The following is an 8,252-nucleotide window of genomic DNA, read 5'->3' as shown; positions in this document are numbered from 1 at the left end:
CTCCTGGGCCGGTGCAGCCAGCGTCTCCTCCCCTCGCTCCGAGCGGCCAGCGGCGGATGTGACAGCAGCGCAGCCCGCACTGGAAGTGACGCCTCCTCCCGAGTCCTGCTCGCTGCAAAGCCCCCGGGGAAGGAGGAGCGGGAGCCTGGTGCACAGGGAAGGGGGCTGCGCGCTCCCCGGGCTGCTGCAACGACACCCCAGCTGCCCCCATGCTGCGGTGTGTGCAGCGGGGTGCATGCTTCATTGCTGCGTGCATGTCGGATGCATAATTCATAAACTGCAGCAATCCCCCCCCCGGTTTGCATGGCTGCTATTTCCGTGCTTAATTGGATGAACTATTCACCCCACCCTTCGCAAGCCCCAGCTTGCTTCATTTGCGGCAGCGAACTCCCTGTAGGCTAGGTGCATGCTTTGTGCTTGGATCCCCCGCCCCGCCCGGGTACTCTGGAAGCTGTGCAAAATGGGGCGGCGAGGTATTCACACTTCCTGCGCTCTCTGTAGTGACACTCTCCCCACTTCCTTATTTGCAGGCTGCGTACGAGGTTGGGGCTTCATGTACAGGAACATGGGTGACAGAGGCTGCAGTTTCCCTCAAGCGGCATTAAAAACTCCTCGGATCTCGGATTAGCAAGAAGAGGCCACTCCAGCCACGTGGTGAGCCGGGAGGGTTCAGGTGAGGTGACCTGTCCCATTCCGAGCACGCCGAGTGTATCCCCTGTGCCACGGGTCCCTGCTGAACCAGGAATAAAACGACAACTCTCAGCAACTTCCCAGAGTTTTTCATCGGTGGATCTCAAAGCACTTTACAGAATGGGAAACTGAGGCACCTGGGTGCGTGTCAGAGCCAGAGCTAGAATCCAGGTGGCAATGTAGACAGGAGTCTGGGTTCTCTTCCTGGTTCTGCTGTGCAACCCTGGACCAGTCACTTCTCTGCCTCCCCTGTATGTCATGTCTATTTCGGGGGTGAGCTCTTGGGGACAGGTACTGTCTCTTACTACCTGGATGTATGGCACCCTGCACAACCGGGCCTCGAAGCGCTACCATAACACCGACAACAGCTCTCCTGGTCCGGTACCCTATCTCATAACGCCCAATCAATAACAGGTTCTACCTCTGGTGCTAAACTGGCCCCTGCGTTACCCCAATATCGGAGCACCTCCCAGTCTTTCACATATGCCAGGCAGGGCAATGATCCCCCTTGAACCGATGGGGGGAGCCGAGACGCAGGGAGATGACGTGACGTGTCCAAGGGCCATGCAAAGAATCCGTGACAGAGCAGCAATTTGACCCCTGATCTCCCACCTCCTAGACTAGCGCCCTACCCAGCCTTCGCCACTCATGCAGGAGTGATCCAGTTGTACTATACGTGTCAACCTATTTTGGCGTTTTAATTTGCATGCTCCAGAGAGGCTCTGCTGTGCCACAGCCCCAGTGATCTTAGCATGATCCACGTGGGCGCAACCTGGATGGCACCGGTCCCATTATTTTAGCAGGGATGTTGGGTCCTCTCACTCTCCGCGCAGACGGCTGTTTTCAGAGCCAGGAACAACATAAAGCTCCCAAAGAGGAAGCCTCATTTGTAAAAGTTACAGAGCAGTAAACTAAGGGCACGCGCACGCGGCGTTGGGGCCGATCGAATAGCCTCGCATCGCATGGGCGTGTGTCTAGGATCCTTCAGGCGTGGCTACACCAGAAAGTTGCACCAGTTTAGCTTCAATGGGTTTTATAATCGCTGTAGTGAAATCAATAAAGATCCCTGTATGGACGCTCTTACTTCGGTTTCACGACAGCTTAGTGGGGAGGCCCTGCAGCCTAGTGGACAGAGACTGGGATGCAGGAGACCTATGTTCTATTCCTGGCTCTGCTGCTGGGTGACCTTGCGCAAGTCATTGCCCTTCTCTGTGCCTCAGTTTCCCCATCTGTAAAATGGGGATCATGAGACTGACCTTGTTTGTAAAGCGCTTTGAGCGCAGCTGATGAAAAGCTGTATAAGAGCCCAGGACAGAAAACTTGACAGCGCTGCGGAGACCACAGCCTATCGTGCTAAGCAATATTGTCCTCGTACTCCATGCCTGCGGTTGTCTCTTGACTCATATTTAGATCGCAAGCTCCTTGGGGGCAGGGACTGTCCCTTTGCTCTGTGTTTGTAATAATAATGGCAATAATATGTAAGAAGAAGAATGATATAAGCCACTCAAACTGAAATAGGGGTCTCCCCACAGCATTTTGCCCCAGTCTAAATCAGTTTACATTCACCCCTGTAGTTTAACTGCTGCAGCTTCCCCCTGCAGACCAGCTCTTACTACAACCCAATGTGTCTAAACCATTTTAAAAAGTCACTGCACTTAATAAGCCTCAGGCATCTGGTTCAAATGTTGACACCAGGAAGTGCAGGTGTTTAAAATATTCATAGCCAGATTCTCAGTTATGCCAAGGCCCCTGGATGCCAATCTGGCAGTGCAAAGGAGCCGTAACGTGAGTGGATTTTGGTCCCAGGGCTCTAAACAGCCCTGCCTCCAGTCCCCAGCATAGGGGCATATCAGGGGCGTGGCTAGAGCGCTCTGCACTGTGGCTGTTCTCAGCTCCCTGTGGCCTATAGGAAGTAGAGCATAAGTTAGAGCAGCTTGAGGGCTGCTCTAATTACACCAGAAGCTAAACAGGTCCTAGAATACAGGGAGTGCAAAGGTGATGTAAGGTCACCTTTGCCTTTCCCCCACCCTTCCATCCCTGCCTTACATGCAGTGAGGGAAGAACTGAGAACCAGGCCCTGAATGTGCAGATTCGTAGCATTTCTATGTCCCATTATAAAACCCGAGGTGCCCCCTTCACAGGGGTTGGATATTTAGAGTGCTCCAGCTGTCACGACAACCAGAATGGGCATCAGAGTCCAGACCTTTCTGAAAATCACCCTTTCCAGCACTTCCAGCGGCAGCCTTGTTCACACCCAGCAGCCACATCCTGAGCGCTGGCAGACCCCGTTACCCAGTGGGCATTGCACAGGGGAGGAGGGGACTGGGGTGCAGGGTCTGCAGGTATGAGGAGCACACAGGGTGGGTCAAGTGCAAAAATCATTCACAAGCCTCAGAAGGCAGAGCTACGCTGCCGCCAGTGGCTAAAATCACAGCCTCCAGCCTGGAGGATCACAGTGCAGCCAAGGTATGTGAGCCTCTGCTCTAACCACACCCTCAGAAGGGTGCATCTTCACTGCAAGGCTTTGCCCTTAACCCAGCTCCCATCCACACACGAATCCCTCTGACCTGAGTGGAGTGGTGCTTTCAACCCAGGCTATCTGGCCCGGTGGAGGGGCTAGGCCAACGTGTGGGTGCTGCTTTCACAAGGGCTGGTAACCCCACCCCAACGTGCAGTGAGGATGCAGGGTAAACCACCTGAGTGTGATAGTCCTCCAAGCACCTTCCCACAATTCCCCATGTGCCCAAAAGACCAAGTTCTCCCTCAGTTCACTAGGAAAGAGTCACAGAGCAGCTCAGTCTATTGCCCGGGGATATAGCCCCACAAGTCCTAGCAGCACACACTGGCAAGTGGCCAGTACCAGCTGCTTCAGTGCAAGATGCAAGAAACCCCTCAGTGGACATATATGGAATAATTTGCCCACAGGGGACATTACTTCCTGACCACTGCAGCCAATTAAGGCTCTGAAGCATGAAAGTGTGTTTCTTATAATCTCCCATTGAATGGGATGGTGGCTGCTCTATTTTTTCAAAATGTTTTTTGTTCCTGAAACTCTGTTTTTCATCAAAGAAATTTCATCCACCTCTAGTCCCCACTCATCCTGCTGGGCCAGCCCACCAAGCCCCCTTCTGTCTTCCTGGCTCTTCACCCACCACCCCCACTAGCCCCATTCTGACTGCTCCTCAGTCTGAATCCTGACCTAATTTGATCCACCTCCCCACTGCTGGCCTGCTGAGGGAGCTGTCAGGGAGGGCATCATGTCAGGAGGTGGGGCAGTGCCCCAAACCCCCTTTCCCAGCATAGCCCTCCCTAGTGGAAGCCCCAGAAACAACCTCCCTCCCTCCTGGGTGGCATCCACTTGGGAATTAACCAGCCTCCCAGATGCTGCTCAGTGCTTGCAAAGGGCTTTGATGCTCCCAGAGGAAAGGAGAGCTACAGGCCTGCAGAACTGGTTACCGTCTTCCTTCTCTAGGGCTGGCCCAGGCTTGCAAACCCCACACACCTGCTGGTCCCAGCTCAGTGACGTGTCTATACCCCTCTCTGTTCACTCAGAGCCTCAACCTCATTTATAAGTCTGAGTCTGATTTACCTCGAGTGACTAATTCAGTCTGGGTATAAAATGCAGGTCAGTCTGCTCACAGGCCCCTTCCATCCCCCGGCTGACTCCCTGCCAGCTGCCCCCATTACTAGCTGTGGGGGGGCCACAGATCGTGCCCAGACCCAGCCCCAGGACCAGTTGGGGTCAAATGACCGCTCAGACTAGGCCGAAGAGCTCCTCTTCCCAGAGATGAAAGTAAGCCGGGCCGGTCCGGCACAACGTACCGGCAAGAGCCAGTATACCGTGCTGGACCGTACCGGCTTCCGCGGCAGGGATTTAAAGGTCTCTGGGCTCCCTGTGGCTGCGGGGAGCCCAGAGCCCTTTGAATCCTGCTCGCGGCTCCGGGGGCTGGGGCTGGATTTAAAGGGCTCAGAGCTCCCGCAGCTGCAGGCAGCCCAGAGCCCTTTGAATCCTGCCCGTGGCTCCAGCGGCCGGGCTGAGGCCGGGATTTAAAGGGCTCAGAGCTCCCTGCAGCGGCAGGAGCTCCAGGCCCTTTAAATCCTGGCCCCAGCCCAGCAAGGCTCGGGGCGGTGGGGATTTAAAGGGCCCGGAGCTCCACGGCGGTGGGAGTCCCGGGCCCATTAATTTGCCCCTGGGCCCCAGGGGCTCCCAGCTACCTCTGCAGCTGGGAGCCCCAGGGTGATATAAAAGCCCTGGAACTCCCAGTCACAGCCGGTGCCCCAGGGCCTTTAAATCTTGAGAGGCTCCACCTCTTCCAGGTAAGGCCATGCTCCCCTCAGGACTCTGGCAGTACCAGTAAGTCCTGTAAGTTACTTTCACCCCTGCCTCCTCCCCGTTAAGGTGGTGACAATAAGGGTGATGCAGGGCGCTACACAGCCAGTCTAAGCGAGGCAGATGTGTCACAGCAGACGGGACCCGTAGCCCCAGCTGACCCAGAGAGGATTAACTGGCCTGGCAAACCCAGTCTGGAAACCGGCACACCTAGACGGAGCATGGAGCCAGCCAGACTTTGACAATAGACTGGGATCTCCTGGCCTGGGGAAACACCCTCAACAAACAGCAGAGGAACACTGGATCAATACAGACAAGGTGTCACCTGTCCTTGGAGTCTCTCAGCGAAAAGTGCTTGGTAAGCATGTTAATGTAGTCTCACAACATCCCCTTGGGAAGGTGAGTTGCATTGGGCTGGCTGGGACGTCACGAAACAGAGACATTCCGTGAGCTGTGTGGTTATTAAAGATCCCATGATGCATCGCATCAGGGTAGCAGTTGAGCCAAGGCTCAGATTTTGCAGTGTGTTGTCCACGGGCTGCCTCCTGGCAGGCACGCTCCACCCTAGAGGGGGTGCATGTCGGTGGTGGGGGACGGGTGGTGTTACTCAGCTTGGCCACAGTCTTAAGGGCCTAAGCACCTTCTGCTCCCTGCTGTGAGCAGCACCGTACAGGATTGGGCCCGTGGAGTGAGCTGGTTCCGTCACATTTGTTCCCTTCCACCTAGGGCACAGAGGCCAACTTTGGAGCACGGCAGAGGCACCTCAGCGCGGTGCACCTCACAGGCACCTCAGTGTGCTCTCCCCCACCCAAGCCAGATGGGAGGCTGGGAATTCCTATCACAGGCTGGTGGGTGATGACAGGCTGAGAACCGGCCTCTGGTTCCCTCTTACTTGGCTGGCAGAGCGCACCCCCTCCTGGCAGAGCCATGACTCAGAGTGGAGGGTAAGGCCATGCTAGTCAGAGCAGGTTCTGCCCCTTCTCCAGCCACAGTGCTACAAGGCCTTGCACCCCCTTACTGCTGCAAACTGTACCAAGCAGGGTCGGTGGGGAGCGGGAATAGCTAGGTCCCGTCTCCCTCTCCCATATTGTTCCCCAGTGGCACAGCCCTTGCCGACACCCCAGCTGGCACCTCCCAGACACGTTCCTGCTCAGGCCCGGAGGTTAGCTGCCAGGAGAGCAGAAGGCAGAGCCCTCAGAGGAGGAGAGCTTTGCACCAGCAAAGGGTGTGAGCAAGTGGTGAGTATGACACACCAGGCTGGAGGGGCTTCTGAGTCTAGTCTCTCTGCAGGCTGGGATCCCTCGCCTGCCCTGGAACGAGGACACAGCCCCGTCCCACAGGAGGGAAGGAGCTCGAAGGTGTAAAACAGCACCTGTGCTGATGGGGTTCGGGGAATGACGATGGCCCTTGGCCCTTCTCCAGCACCATCCTTCCACGGCTCTCAGAGCGTCGCACCAACAAGAATGAATCAGCCCCAGGGCTGGGTCATAGTGATGGCCCCATTCGACATGGGGCCACCTGAGCCCAGAGAGGGGATGTGACTTACATGAAGTCACCTCACGAGTCAGTAGCGGAGCCAGGAACAGAACCCAGGAGTCCGGACGCCCGTGGCTTAAAATGGTCCAAAAAAAGTCGGGGGGGGGGAAGAATCATTGTCTACGGGAAGGGAAGTGACATTAAGTCAGAGATGCCCAATAACTGCAAATAACGGCACTTAGACGTGTCAGCTCTTCCTTTGGAGCCCAAGGACTGAGGGGGCTCAGCGCCCACCTTTGGGGCCAGGATTTTGGGTGAGCCGGCAGCTCCTGTGGCATCACTTAGGGCCTCCTCTTTGAAAAGCCTGGCCCAGGCCTCAGCAGACAAGAGTCCCTCCATGTTTGAACTTTAATCGACCTAAAAGGCCAGGTGTAACAGCCGTTATCAGTTGCAACAGTTCTAACTGGTCTAAAGCAGAAATAATGAGGCCTGTGCACCTTTAGCAGAAGGACAAGTTAACTTGCAGAAGGAAAACTTACTAACGAGCTGCCGCGGCCAAGATTACTTAATGCACCTGCGCTTATGTAATTGCTACAGGGGGAGGAAGGAGGAGGAGGGAGGGGAAACGGGGGATTGCTAGTCAGTGAGAAAAGTTCTCATGGATATAAAGGAACAGACTGCTTGTTTTAGGTGTGCTTGATCTGAGTCAATCTCCCTGCACCGCTTTGAGATCTCAAATAAACTTGGTTTGCTTCTCCACCCTGGTGTGTTTATTGGCGCGGCACACCAGGCGACGGACCCCCCCGCTGTTGCTTGGCCTCAGGCAGTTATCTGCCGGTAACAGTTCTTGGCGCCCAACGTGGGGCATTGAGGCTAAAATTAGCCTTGCCTGGATCCCTTCTGGTGGTCGATGGATTGCGGCGACGACCGACGCCCAGCGCGCACCGGTGACTTCACCGGGGGCCTCGGCGGAGACGCAGTTCGACTGACCCCAGAGGGCACAACGGTGCAACGCGCTCGAGTAGCGGAGAAGCAGTTGAGGGCGACGGTGAGGAACCGGTCCCTTGGATAAGGTAGGAACAGTCCAGTGGTCTGGATTTTTGCCTGTTATGACCTGGGGACGCCCAGTGTCACCCTAGGATATGGGGCAGGGACAGAGTACAGGCAGGGCACGGTGTACACCCTTAGAATGCATTCTAGCGAATTGGGAAGTGCTTGGATCAGATCCACTAACTAAAAGCAAACTAAAAAGTTCTGTATAGTAGACTGGCCTCAATATCAACTAGAGGACCAGAAAGGTGGCCACCGGAAGGATCACTTAATTATAACACGATCCTCCAATTACTCCTGTTTTGTCAGCAAATGGGTAGCTTCTGAAGCTGTTTGTATGGAGAGCTCTTGTAAAAATACCCCACGGTAGCTCCAGTTCCTCCCTCTGTCTGGCAGAGTGCAAGGATCCAAAAGCAGGTTAGGGATAGTGCAGGGACAAAGGAGGGACCTGTCTAGAAAAGGGAGACCCTATGTCCTAGTGCACTCTCTCCCTGTTGTAGCTAAAAAGCAAGATCAGATGCAGAATGGTACTGGGGGCCAGTGTGAGTGACTGTTACCGGAAGACGCCCAGAGTACCCTGTGAAGCAAAAGCTCGTGACCAGGACTACTCTAACGCAAGCCCAGTAACTAGTGGATCTTTAGGAGGTCCGACCCATGGTGGGCTGACTTGGCCTGGCATCGTCCGGTGAGGAAACTGCCTGGGTCT

General features: G+C 55.4%; 1 long non-coding RNA gene across 5 annotated transcripts; it reads left to right on the top strand.

Annotated features, from left to right (window-relative positions):
• Positions 1 to 87: 87 nt before the first annotated feature.
• LOC115638745 lies at positions 88 to 6,943 on the top strand. Of its 5 annotated transcripts, XR_003997520.1 has the most exons (4): positions 88 to 217; positions 531 to 673; positions 5,090 to 5,868; positions 6,119 to 6,943. It is a non-coding gene; the product is annotated as an uncharacterized LOC115638745 (long non-coding RNA). The 5 variants fall into 5 exon arrangements; XR_003997519.1 differs by having other exon boundaries at positions 88 to 673; positions 5,090 to 5,419; positions 6,311 to 6,943; XR_003997521.1 differs by having other exon boundaries at positions 88 to 673; positions 5,090 to 5,419.
• Positions 6,944 to 8,252: the final 1,309 nt, after the last annotated feature.

The sequence above is a fragment of the Gopherus evgoodei genome, chromosome 22 (genome assembly GCF_007399415.2).
Source record: "Gopherus evgoodei ecotype Sinaloan lineage chromosome 22, rGopEvg1_v1.p, whole genome shotgun sequence".
In the NCBI taxonomy this organism is placed as follows: domain Eukaryota; kingdom Metazoa; phylum Chordata; order Testudines; family Testudinidae; genus Gopherus; species Gopherus evgoodei.
The sequence above is the reverse complement of the archived record's forward strand: the minus strand, read 5'-3'. Positions and strand labels throughout refer to the sequence as shown.